We start from the raw sequence: 13,922 nt of genomic DNA on the forward strand, positions 1-13,922 counted from the left end.
TTCAGCAGTTAAGTTATTGCCAGGGATTGAGTTTTAGAATATTGGAAGCTGTGTAGCAGTACTGCATAGCTTCTTGTCTAATTTTTGTCTGTTAAAGTTTTAACAGACAGTGGTTAATGGTTATGGATATAGTTGCCCAAGTGCAGTATTAAGAGTTAGTTACTGCCTTGCAAATGATAAAATGAATATTTAACATAACTCTAGCTTTACTTTTTTTTATTTTTAAAAATAAATTTATTTAAAATATTTATTTATTTGAAGATTTTACTTATTATTTGACAGGGATCATAAGTAGGCAGAGAGGTAGGCAGAGAGAAAGGAGGAAGCAGGCTCCCTGCTAAGCAGAGTCTCCGACGCAGGGCTCGATCCCAGTACCCTGGGATCATGACCCGCACCAAAGGCAGAGGCTTTAATCTACTGAGCCACCCAGGCACCTCTCAAAATAACTTTATTTTTAAAATAGGCTCCATGCTTCGTGTGGGATTTGAACTCACAATGTTGGGATTGAGAGTTGGGTGCTCTACTGAATGAGCCAGCCAAGCAGCTCCATATATGTTAAGGTTGAAGTTCAGCTATAAATGCTAATCAGATTTAACCTGACTTAAAAAATAGTATTTATCTTGTTTTGTGGTTGCACTGCATGCCTTATGGTCTAATTAATGTTTTTTCCCTTCATTTTACTCTAGCTTTTTGATTTTTGTCATTTTTTCCCCCCTGTGTTGGCTTCTGTATTTTTTTTCTTTAAGATTTTAATTTTATTTATTTAATTGACAGAGACTGCAGGAGAGGGAACATAAGCAGGGGGAGTGGGAGAGGGAGAAGCAGGCTTCCCATTGAGCAAGGAGCCTGATGCGGGACTTGATCCCAGAATCCTGGGATCAGGACCCAAGCCGAAGGCAGACACTTTAATGACTGAGCCACCCATGCACCCTGGCTTCTGTATTTTTTTTTTTTTTTTAAGATTTTACTTATTTTAGCAAGTGGGAGAGAGAGTTGGTGCCTGTGCGAACAAGTTGGGGGAGGAGCTGAGGAAGAAGAACAGACAGACTCCTTGCTGAGTGTAGAGTGAGTGGGATGTGGGACCTGACCGGCAATCAAAAGGTGGGTGCTCACCTGACTGAGCCAGTAAGGTGCCCCCAGTCTTGGGCTTTGTAATCAATAGGTATTTTGATGAGTTTTGGGAGTTTCCCCTTATGAATGATAAAAGAATTTATTATACTTCATGCAGAAGAGCTTACAGTCTACTTTAAGGAAAACTGTGTATAAAAACAATGAGGGACACTTAAGTGGCTCAGTTGGTTAAGCTTCTGCCTTTGGCTCAGGTCATGATCGCAGAGTACTGGGGTCAAGTGCCTTTTGGGGCTACCTGCCGGGTGGGGAATCTGGTGCTGCTTCTCTGTCTCTCCCCCCGGCTCGTGTCCTCTGTGTCTCTCTCAGATAAAGAAAATCTTTTTTTTTTTTAAGATTTTATTTATTCATTTGACGGACACAGATCACAAGTAGGCAGAGAGGCAGGCAGAGAGAGAGGAGGGGAAGCAGGCTCCCTGCTGAGCAGAGAGCCCGACGAGGGGCTCCATCCCAGAACCCTGAGATCATGACCTGAGCTGAAGGCAGAGGCTTTAACCCACTGAGTCACCCAGGCGTCCCCCAGATAAAGAAAATCTTAAAAAAAAAAAGAATGATTATTGCTAAGTTTTTGATACAGGAATTTCAGAAAAGGAAAACTGAAGACATTACAGGCTCTGGTTAATAGGGAAAGCTTTGAGTAATAGAATTGAATAGATAGAATGAATTCATTGGGGTGGGTCAGATTTGGGTAGTGGGAGGAGGAGGTTCTTTCAGATAGAGCATCAAAAGTACAGTATTGAAATTAAGCATATGAGGCTTAAGAATGGAGTTTCCAGGGGTGCCTGGGTGGCTCAGTCAGTTAAGCGGCTGCTTTCAGCTCAGGTCATGATCCCAGGGTCCTGGGATCGAGCCCGGCATTGGGCTCCAGCTCAGCAGAGAGCCTGCTTCTCCCCTCTTCCTCTGCTTGCTCCTATGTCTCCCTGTGTTCTTTCTGCGTCTCTCTGTTAAATAAATAAATAAAATCTTACAAAAGGAAAGAATGGAGTATCTGGCCTAGAAAGAAGAAATGGAGTCAGATTATGCAAAAGGTTGTCTTGGGTTTTAGATTCTAAACTCTATTCTTTATGTAGCTCGTTACTGCATTAAGCACATTGTTAACATTCCTCTAAAGGGCTTACATCCTCCTGGATTCCTCCTCCTCCTTTTTTTTAAATCTTGGAAGATAGACAAGCAAAGAAAAGCATTTTAACATATTGTCAAGTTCTTTTATGTGCCAGAAGATTTGCCTATGCACTCTTCATTTTAAATCTAAGAACCCAGTGAGAGATATGTATCTCTTAAGTTGTAGATGAGGAAACAGGAAACAGTCTAATAGAGGTTATATGACATGGGTCAGATAGCATGTATGTAATACCTAAGCCAGAATGAAAGTCTCATCTAAATCTTTCTGGTTGTAAAGGTGGTGTTTTCATAGCATGTTGTGTTTCTCACAGTGTGTGTGTCTTTTGGTTCACCTAATAAGAAAGAGTTGAAGTGGTACATATATTTGACAAGAACAGTGAAGCATACTAGAGTAGGACCTCTTTTTTTTTTTTTTTTTTTTTTAAAGATTTTATTTGTTTATTTGACAGAGAGAAATCACAAGTAGACAGAGAGGCAGGCAGAGAGAGAGAGAGAGGGAAGCAGGCTCCCTGCTGAGCAGAGAGCCCGATGCGGGACTCGATCCCAGGACCCTGAGATCATGACCTGAGCCGAAGGCAGCGGCTTAACCCACTGAGCCACCCAGGCGCCCTAGAGTAGGACCTCTTTAGAGAGGCTTCCCAGTCCTCCTATTTTCTGTTTCAGAAATCTTGTTTCATGGTACTCAACACAAAGTGTGCTTCTTTTTTATATTTAATGTCTTTATTTTATTTTTTAAAAGATTCTATTTATTCATTTTACAGACAGAGATCACAAGTAGGCAGAGAGGCAGGCAGAGAGAGAGGAAGGGAAGCAGGCTTCCCGCTGAGCAGAGAGCCAACGTGGGGTTTGATCCCAGGACCCCAAGATCGCGACTGGAGTCGAAGGCAGAGGCCTTAACCCACTGAGCCACCCAGGTGCCCTAAAGTCTTTATTTTAGAGAGAGCACTTTGGCTGTGGAGGGGGAGTGGCATAGGGAGAGGAAGAGAGAAACCCAAGCTGACTATGAGCTGAGTGCAGAGCCGAACGTGGGGCTTGATTCCATGACCCTGAGCTGAAAGGGTGAGTTGCCTAACTGACTGGGCCACTCTGGTGCCCCCCACAAAGTGTACTTCTGAATCAATTTGTAGTCCTGTCCACCTTAAGCCATGTAAACATTTGCTTAGCAGGGCACCTGGGTGGCTCAGTCAGTTGCGTGTCTGGGTTCAGGTCATGATCCCGGGGCTTGGGCCAGAGCCCAGTGTGGGATTCCCTGCTCAGCGGGAAGCACTACTTCTCCCTCTGCCTGCAGCTCTCCCTGCTTGTGCTTGCTTGCTTGCTTGCTCGCTCACTCTCTCAGACAAATAAATACATTTTTTAAAAATTTGCTTAAAGAAAAATCCCAGGAGCGGTTTCCAAGCCTTGCCGAATTGTTGTTCACTTCATTATAACTCTTCTTTTTCTTCTTTCTTAAGGTAATTTATACATCCAGTGTGGGGCTCAAACTTGCGACCCTAAGATCAGGAATCCTTTGCTTTAGTAAGCCAGCCAGGCTTTATAATTCTTTGTTTTGTTTATAAAGATTTTAATTACTTATTTGACACAGAGAGATTACAAGTAGACAGAGAGGCAGGCGGGGCAGGGGGGGAAGCAAGTTCCCTGAGCAGAGAGCCCAGTGCGGGGCTCTGTCCCTGGACCCCGAGATCACCACCACAGCGGAAGGCAGAGGCTTAACCCACTGAGTTACTCAGGTGCCCCAGGCTTTATAATTCTTAACCGACTCTTAGATATATATGCTGGGGTGCCTGGCTTGCTCAGTTGGTAGAGCATGTGACTCATACAGGGGCGCCTGGGTGGCTCAGTGGGTTAAGCCTCTGCCCTCAGCTCAGGTCATGATCCCAGGGTCCTGGGATTGAGTCCCATATCGGGTTCTCTGCTAAGCAGGGAGCCTGCTTCCCCTCTCTCTCTGCCCGCCTCTCTGCCTACTTGTGATCTCTGTCTGTCAAATAAATAAAATTAAAAAAAAAAATGCAGGGGTGCCTGGTGGCTTAGTGGGTTAAAGCCTCTGCCTTCGGCCCAGGTCATGATCCCAGGGTCCTGGGATCGAGCCCCACATCAGGCTCTGCTCAGCAGGGAGCCTGCTTCCTCCTCTCTCTGCCTTCCTCTCTGCCTACTTGTGATCTCTGTCAAATAAATAAAATCTTTAAAAAAAAAAAAGCTGGTATTGCTGGGAAAAAAAAAAAACCCATACATACATAGATGGATTTTAACTAAACGTGTAGTGATTATTACAATAGCATTTTATCTTCCCAGGAAAATATAAGTGATACAAGACCCCAAAAAGCTTACCTCATGTTTTTATTGTAATCTTAGATCCTTTCTACATTATTTGCTATTTTCTGGGGGGGGGGGGATTGCCTGGGTGGCCTTGTTGGTTAGTCGACCAGCCCTTGATTTCAGATTAGGTCATGATCTTGGGGTCCTGGGATCAAGCCCTACATTGGACTCTGTGCTCAGTGGGGAGTCTACTTGAGAATTCTCTCTCCCCCTCTCCCTCTGCACCCTGCATCCCCAAGCTTGCTCTCTCAATCTTTTTTTTTTTTAATTTTAAGATTTTATTTTTTCATTTGACAGAGGTCACAAGTAGGCAGAGGTGCAGACAGAGAGAGGGGAAGGGAAGCAGGCTCCCCGCTGAACAGAGAGCCCAACGCGGGGCTCCATCCCAGGACCCTGAGATCATGACCTGAGCCAGAGGTAGAGGCTTTAACCCACTGAGCCACCCAGGCGCCCCAACAAATTTTATTTTATTTTTTTAAGATTTTGTTTATTTATTTGACAGAGAGAGATCACAAGTCTAAATTTAGAGATTGAGATTGTGAGCAGGGGAGGGGTGGGGGAGAGAATCCTAAGCAGACTCTGCTGAGTATGGAGCCTAAGTTGGGGCTCAGTCTCATGACCCTGAGATCACCACCTGAGCCAATACCAAGAGTCAGATGCTTAACTGGGATGCTGAGGTGGCTTATTAGTCAGTCTAAGCGTCTGACTTTTTTTTAAAATTTTTTAAAGATTTTATTTATTTATTTGACAGAGAGAGATCACAAGTATGCAGAGAGGCAGGCAGAGAGAGAGGGGGAGGCAGGCTCCCTGTTGAGCAGAGTCCCATGTGGGGCTCGATTCCAGGACCCTGAGACCATGACCTGAGCTGAAGGCAGAGGCTTAACCCACTGAGCCACCCAGGTTCCCCTCTACTATTCTCTTTTTTTTTTTTTTTTTTAAAGATTTTATTTATTTATTTGACAGAGAGATCACAAGTAGGCAGAGAGGCAGGCAGAGAGAGAGAGGAGGAAGCAGGCTCCCCGCTGAGCGGAGAGCCAGATGCGGGGCTCGATCCCAGGACCCTGAGATCATGACCTGAGCCGAAGGCAGCGGCCCAACCCACTGAGCCACCCAGGCGCCCCTACTATTCTCTTTTTAAGTAAAGATTCAGATGGTAAGTTCCTTTTACATCCCCCCCAGAAAATTTGCATACTTTTTGATAAAAATCAATTTAACGTCAGAATTTTTTTTTTTTTAACAAATTTCATTTATTTTAGAAAGAGAGCACAGGCAGGGGGAGGGGCAGAGGGATAAGCAATCTCCTTGCTGAGCAGAGCAGAGAACAGGGTATGGGGCTGGAACCCAGGACCCTGAGATCATGACCTGAACCAAAGTTAGACACTTAATTGACTAAGCCACCTAGGCGCCCCATAACTTCTGAAGTTTAAAGTTTCTTTAGTTGCTGTTAACCATAGACAAAATTTGTGGACTTAATTGCTTATAATTCCCGTGTTTCTCTCTTAACTAATGTTTGATTTGACAGCCCCATTTTTTAAAAAAGATTTTTTTAAATGAAGATTTTTTTTCATCTATGATGGAGAGATAGTAAGAGAAGGAACACAAGCAGAGGGAGCTGGAGAGGGAGTAGCAGGCTCCCCGCTGATCAGGGAGCCCAATATGGGGACGCTGGGATCATGACCTGAGCTGAGCCTAAGGTAGATGCTTAATGACTGAGCCACTCATGCTATTCGAGAGCAAGAGGGAGCACTAGCAGGTGGGGCTGAGAGGGGGAGAGTCTCACGCTGATTCCATACCTGGTACAGTGCCCAACTCAGGGCTCAGTCTCAAAACTCAGAAGTCAACTAGCCAAGCTGAAACCAAGAGTTGCCGCTCAACTGGCTTTGCCACCCAGGCACCCTGACTTGACTTGACAGCTTTTTTTTTTTAAAGTGTTGTTTCATTGGCTTTTCTTTTGACACACTGCAATGCTCCCTCCCCTCTTTTCCCAACTTCTGTACTTAGGTGGAAGGGCCTTGTGAACCATTCTCATCAGTGAGACTTTTTTTTTTTTTTAAAGATTATTTATTTATTTATTTGACAGAGAGAAATCACAAGTAGATGGAGAGGCAGGCAGAGAGAGAGAGAGAGAGGGAAGCAGGCTCGATCCCAGGACTCCGAGATCATGACCTGAGCCGAAGGCAGCGGCTTAACCCACTGAGCCACCCAGGCGCCCTCATCAGTGAAACTTAAGCAGAACTTTCGTAACTATAGAGGCCTTGAAAACCCTTCCTCATTATTTTGTTTTTCCTTCTGCTTTGTCGAGGAATCCTCAAACACCAAAAGGCATAGATCCTTACTTAAGAAACCTTTGTTGTGTGAAGTCTCTGAAATTTGGGGAGTAATTTGGTTCTCAGGCATTCATATCCTATCCTGTCAGAATACAGAATTAGCAGTCACAATTAAGGTTATATTCCCCTTCCCCCAGTTTTATCAGTTCTTTTGAAAAGGTGTAAAAAATGTTTACAGCCTGTTTTGTGTTTTCAGTTTTGAGATGCTAAATAGATTACATTCAGGCTATTTTGCTTTCCAGAATCTTAGAGGATTGTTTAAAATTATGTGTTAGCTTCTTGGAAGATGAAAATCATCCTTTGACTTAGGTCAAATATGTGCATGCTATATGGAGGATACTTTACTTCCATGGCAACCTCAGAACATGAATGAATCATAAAGGAAGGGGCATGGCAACCTCAGAACATGAATGAATCATAAAGGAAGGGGCATGACACTTAACCTCTCTGTATAGAGTAAGTCTCTAGTGGAGTTCCTTCTTTTTATTCCTTAATTTCCAAACTGCATCTCTTTAGAACTATGTACTGAGATTTAAAAAGAGACAACACATTGAAGTTCTCTGGCCAGCCAGAGCTCTTTTAAAAGACTCTTAGGTCTTTTAGTTCTCCCATTGGTCCTCAGTCTTGCAGTTCTCCGAATTTATTTGCTGGCACAGATCTGGGTTAATGTTTTTTATTCATTTGGGACTCCCCCACGCAGACATCAGGTTTTCCCTTGCTACTGTACTTACTCCCTTTTTAGCGCAGAAGACACAAGTATTTTTTCTACATAAGGTGCAAGAGACATTCATCTTCATGCAGGTATCTCTCCTCTCATTGTTAATAGTATCTTTGATGATCATAAGATGGAACATTGCTGAATTTAGGTATTGACACTCTTCCAAGTTCAACTGTTTTTTATCTTCAGAGGCTAAAGTATCTTTTTGCAGCAGCTGGGAAAATGCTGGAAAGATGTTTTTTCTCTTCCTTCTTGCTGTTTTCTTCTAGTGCAAATGACTCTGTGAGGTTAAGTCCTCTCTATTATATTTGTTCTTGTTTTTAGGTTTTTAGTTACTTGTGAAGGGTCTGTGTGGTGATTAATAATCCTCACATGATAAACTTAAGATGGTGGCATTTTATTGGAATGTACAGGTCTTAAACTGCCACTTAAAATTGTATAGTAGATTTTCCTTTTTTCGTAGAACTGCTTTTCATAGAAATATTTAATTATACCAAGGTGAATTTTACAGTTATATAATTTACAGAGGTAGCTTGTTTTTTTGCTCCCTCCCTCCATGGTAGTTCTGCCTCATCCCTGAGATAGCTTTGCATTCTTTCCATTTGACATAGTGATGTGGGAAACTTGCCATGCAAGCCAGTCTTTGGAGAAGTTTCTTTTCAACAAGTTTCTAGTCAACTGAAGATTGCACTGTCGTCATCATCATGTCTGTCATCCAAGTTACTTTTCATTGAGAAGGGAACTAGAGTTTGGGACATAGATGTGTAATTCATCTTAGTTTATCTTTTTTTTTTTTTAAGATTCTTTTTTAAAAAATTTTTATTTATTTGACAGAGAGACATCACAAGTAGGCAGAGAGGCAGGCAGAGAGAGAGAGAGAGAGGAGGAAGCAGGCTCCCTGCTGAGCAGAGAGCCCGATGCGGGACTCGATCCCAGGACCCTGAGATCATGACCTGAGCCTAAGGCAGCAGCTTAACCCACTGAGCCACCCAGGCGCCCTTAGTTTATCTTTTTAATTTGTGTTAAAATACACAACAAAATTTAACTTTTTTTCTTTTTTAAGATTTTATTTATTTCATACAGAGAGAGACAGTGAGAGAGGGAACACAAGTAGGAGGAGTGGGAGAGGGAGAAGCAGGGTTCTAGCTGAGCAGGGAGCCCAGTGTGGTGCTGATGTGGTGCTCCGATCCCACGACCCTTGGATCATGACCAAAGCCAAAGGCAGCCGCTTAACCAACTGAGCCACCCAGGCACCCCAATTTTTACTTTTTTTTTTAAAGGTCTTATTTATTTCTTTTAAAGATAGATAGATAGATAGATTGATTGATTTAGGAGGGTGAGTGAGCAGGGGGGGAGGGGCAGAGGGAGAGAGGAAGAGGGAGAGAGAGAATCCCAAGCAGGGCTCCTCCTCTTCCCTGCAGAGGATATAGCCTGACCCCGGGACCCTGGGACAGAGACGTGAGCTGAAACCAGGAGTCAGATGGCCTAACTGACTGAACAACAAAGACCCCCCCTCCAACATCCCGCTGCCCCAATATTTTATTTATTTGAGAGAAAGCGAACAGTTGTGTGCTGGGGGAGGAGGGGCAGATGGAGAGAGAGAGAGGGAGAGAGAGAAAAAATTCCAAACAGACTTCAAGCCGAGCGCAGAGCTGATGTGGAGCTTGATACCAGGACCCCAAGATCGCGATCTGAGCAAAAAATCAGAGAGTCTGATGATGAATTGACTGAGCCACCCAGGCATCTCTGTCTTAAACAGTTTTTTTTTTTTTCCTTTAGGATTTTATTTATTTGATAGAGACACAGCAAGAGAGGGAACACAAGCAGGGGAATGAGAGAGGGAAAAGCAGGCTTCCTGCCAAGCAGGGAGCCTGATGGGGGCCTGGATCCCAGGACCCTGGTATCAGGACCTGAACTGAAGGCAGATACTTAACAACTGAGCCACCTGTCTTAACCATTTTTAAAAATACAGTTCAGTGATATTAAATCCATCATATTTCTGTGTAGTCATTACCACCATCCATCCTCCAATCTCTTTTCATCTTTTCAAACCGAAACTATATACCCATAAAATAATAACTCCCCGTTGTCCCTCCCCTCCAACTTCTGTTAATATCTGACTTTATGATTCTAAGTACCTCATATAAGAAGAGTCATACAGTATTTGTCTTTTTGTGATTGGCTGCTTTCACTTGGCATAATGTCAAGGTTCATCCACGTTGTAGCATATTTCAGAGTTTCCTTTTTTTAAGGGTGAATAATATTTTATTGTGTGTATTTATTACATTTTGATTATCCATTTATCCAGAGATAGATACTTGGGTTGTTTCCATGTTTTAGCTATTATAGATAATGCTGTAATAAACAGGGTGCAGGTATCCCTTTGAATTGGTATTTTTATATTCTTTGGGTAGATATCTACTAGTGTGATTGCTGGATTGGAGGATGGTTATATTTTTAAAACTATTTTTAGACTTTTTTTTTTAAGATTTATTTATTCGAGAGAGAGACAATGAGAGAGAGCATGAGCGAGAAGAAGGCCAGAGGGAGAAGCAGACTCCCTATGGAGCTGGGAGCCCGATGCAGGACTCAGTCCCGGGACTCCGGGATCATGACCTGAGCCAAAGGCAGTCATCCAACCAACTGAGCCACCCAGGCGTCCCCAGACCGTTTTTTTTTTTTTTTTAAAGATTTTATTTATTTGACACAGAGATCACAAGTAGGCAGAGAGGCAGGCAGAGAGAGGGGGGGAAGCAGGCTTCCTGCTGAGTAGAGAGTCTGATGTGGGGTTTGATCCCAGGACCCTGGGATCATGACCTGAGCTTTGAAGGCAGAGGCTTTAACCCACTGAGCCACCCAGGCGCCCCTACTGCACAATTCTTAAAAGGCATCATTCACATGGTGGTTAAATATGTGGATTCTGAAACCGAACTGCCAGAGTTCAAATGCAGGAAGTCTCAAAGGTCGGAAGACCTTGGGCATGTTGCTTTATCTTCAGTGTATCTTAGTTTCCTCATTTATGAAATGGCAATAGTAATAGTAATGTACCTCCTAATAAAGATGTTGGGCCACCAAGTGCCCCTTAAGTGTCTGACTCTTGATCTCTGCTCAGGTTTTGATCTTAGGGTTGTTAGAGCTCTGTGTGGTGGAGGCTACAGTTAAAGAACCAAACCAACAACAACAACAAAAAAAAAAACGCAAAAAAAACCCAAACAGTGCCCTCACTGGTTTCATGAGACCAGAAATATCAAAGTGAAAACTGCTTCTTACATAAATCTAATCAAACATTTCCTACTCTTCCTTTTTTTTTTTTTTAAAAAAAAGGTTCATTTTTTTTTTTTTTAAGATTTTTTTTTTAAAATTTATTTGACAGAGATCACAAGTAGGCAGAGAAGCAGGCAGAGAGAGAGGGGGAGGCAGGCTCCTTGCTGAGCAGAGAGCCTGATGCGGGGCTCGATCCCAGGACCCTGAGACCATGACCTGAGCTGAAGGCAGAGGCTTAACCCACTGAGCCACCCAAGCACGCCCCATTTTTGTACCTTTTTTAAAAATATTTTATTTATTTGAGAGAGCGTGAGTGAGAGTACAAGCAGGGGGAATAGCAGAGGGAGGGGGAGAAGCAGACTCCCCGCCAAGCAGGGAGCCCAAGTGGGGCTCTGTTCCAGGACCCTGAGATCACTACCTTAACTGAGGCAGCTGCTCAACTGACTGAGCCACCCAGGTACCCCTGCTTTTAACCTTTTTTGAGGAACCTCCATACTGTCTTCCACAGTGGGTGCCCCAGTATGCATTCTTAGTCATTTATTTGTTTTAAAGATTTTATTTTAGGGGCGCCTGGGTGGCCCAGTGGGTTAAGGCCTCTGCCTTCAGCTCGGGTCATGATCCCAGGGTCCTGGGAACGGGCCCCCCGTCGGGCTCTCTGCTCCGCAGCGAAGCCTGCTTCCCTTCCTCTCTCTCTGTCTGCTTCTCTGCCTGCTTGTGACCTCTGTCTGTCAAATAAATAATAAAATCTTAAAAAAAAAAAGATTTATTTTATTTGACAGAGAGAGACACAATGAGAGAGGGAACACAAGCAGGGGGAGTGGGAGTGGGAGAGGGAGAGGGAGAAGCAGGCCTCCCGCAGAGCAGGGAGCCCAACGTAGGACTTTTCCTGAGGACCCCAGGATCACTACCTGAGCAGAAGGCAGATACTTTTTTTTTTTTTTTTTAAAGATTTAATTTATTTATTTGACAGAGAGAGATCACAAGCAGGCAGAGAAGCAGACAGAGAGAGAGGAAGGGAAGCAGGCTTCGCTGCGGAGCAGAGAGCCCGATGCGGGGCTCGATCCCAGGACCCCGAGATCATGACCTGAGCCAAAGGCAGCGGCTTAATCCACTGAGCCACCCAGGCGCCCTCCCCCCTTTTTAAAAGATTTTATTTATTTATTTGACAGGGAACACAAGTAGACAGAGAGGCAGCAGAGAGAGAGAGAGAGAGAGAGAGAAGCAGGCTCTGCACTGAGCAGAGAGCCCGATTTGGGGCTCAATCCCAGGACCCTGGGATTATGACCCGGGCAGAGCTAGAAAGAGCTAGGATTTTTTTCTCTTTTGGTCTAAATGAGGCTCTTGATGGGGAAAAGTGGCATTTTTTCAACCCTCTGTTATAGATAGCTTTGATGGGCTTATTTTCCCACCCACCCTCCTTTTTTACACCTGCCAGTCACTTTCCTGTATAAAAGACAAGTTGCAGTCCTATTCCTTCTGCCTTCTATTTTCTTATTCCTTCCATAGCAGAGGAATTGGTAAGGCTTCTGGACCAGGTTCCTGGAATATCCTTAAATGCTTGGACTCCTGGGGGCACCCGGGTGGCTCAGTGGGTTGGCCTCTGCCTTCGGCTCAGGTCATGATCCCAGGGTCGTGGGATCGAGCCTTGCATTGGGCTCTCTGCTCAGCAGGGAGCCTGCTTCCTCCTCTCTCTGCGCCTGCCTCTCTGCTTACTTGTGATCGGTCTGTCAAATAAATAAAAATAAAATCTTAAAAAAAAAATGCTTGGACTCCTGTAAATTACGAAGTGGTTTTGGTTCTCCTTTAGTCATTTGGTGTATGGGATTCAAGGTCAAGTCTCTGTATATAGTTTAGTCTTGTTAATTTTTTTTTTTTTTTTTTTTTTTTTATAAACAGTGAGGGATGGGGGAGGCAGAGGGAGAGGAGAGAGAATCTCAGGGTCAGTGCCTATGGCGCTGTTCCACGATCCTGAGACCATGACCTGATCTGAAATCAAGTCAGATGGTTAACTGACTGAGCCACCCCTGTACCCTGTTAATTGGGGATATTATTTGACTGTATAGGCACCTTACCAAAGTGTGTTAACATAGGACCCTATTAAATTTTCCTTTATATATTTAATGGACAGGCCTCAGGTCTTACTGGGTTTCAGGGGACTTCTTTAGGGACAAATACAACTAAATTTTCTGCTAAATTGTGCTGGGTGCAGTAAAAACGGGTCTGTTGGAACTGCTGAGAAAGGACTTTAGACTCTGGTCTTACCTAGAGAGGAATCCTTAAACATTCATTTACCTCTGACCTGTTCACTCAACGCCACCAGAATATATTTGTCAGTCTTTTATTTAACATAATTTGTCTTAACCATCTTTATCTTTCATCAAATGTTTATGTGCCTTTTGTGGCATTTGATACTGTGCCCTTTTAGGAATATACAGATGAGGACACCATTTATGCCCTTATAGATAATTTTTTTTAGGAAGGTAATATTTGATGGGGAGAAAAGCATTGATCCTCAATACAGAGAAATGTGAACACGGATTGGAAGGCACAGGAAGGCTTTACAGAAAAGAGGTTTGAGTTTGATTCAGAGAGATGCAGAGGAAGGGTCATTGGCCAACTGATTGACCTTTACATAAAGCAAACCAAAGATCCCTCCAGAACGTTGAGTGATAGAACCTTTTAAAATCAGTGTCTGGTGCTCTGACCCTTTTCTTTTTTTCTCTCGGGGCGTTTACTCTCAGTGTCCTTGGACTTAAGGATTTGTTTCTGTGAGGACTTGGAAAGTTAGTTGAATGTGTAGTGGTTAAGAGTTCAGCCCCTTAAGTTAGATTGTCTGGGTGTGAACGGTTTTACCACTTACTAGCTATGTGGCTTGAGGCAAGTTTTTCAGCCTTAATTTTTTTCTTTTTGTCTTTAAAGTCAGGCTTACAATTTGTAACAGCAATATTTTTTCTGTGTTGGATGTAATTACGGTTACAACCCTGTATGCTTCTTGAGTACAAGGTACATTAATTCTGTCAGCCAGTACTGTGCCTGCTCATTTTCTCAAG

The 13,922-nt window shown here is 43.6% G+C and overlaps 1 protein-coding gene and 1 long non-coding RNA gene across 5 annotated transcripts in view; one reads left to right on the plus strand and one right to left on the minus strand.

Annotated features, from left to right (window-relative positions):
* YWHAE (tyrosine 3-monooxygenase/tryptophan 5-monooxygenase activation protein epsilon) overlaps positions 1-13,922 on the plus strand; it is an 81,750-nt gene that overhangs the window by 42,487 nt on the left and 25,341 nt on the right. The window lies entirely within an intron of this gene.
* Positions 5,271-10,895, minus strand: LOC309851689. Its single transcript, XR_014304870.1, has 2 exons — positions 7,289-10,895; positions 5,271-7,247 (listed from the first exon to the last, which is right to left on the minus strand). It is a non-coding gene; the product is annotated as an uncharacterized lncRNA (long non-coding RNA).

The sequence above is a fragment of the Mustela nivalis genome (genome assembly GCF_964662115.1).
Source record: "Mustela nivalis genome assembly, chromosome: 17".
Taxonomy (NCBI): Eukaryota; Metazoa; Chordata; class Mammalia; order Carnivora; family Mustelidae; genus Mustela; species Mustela nivalis.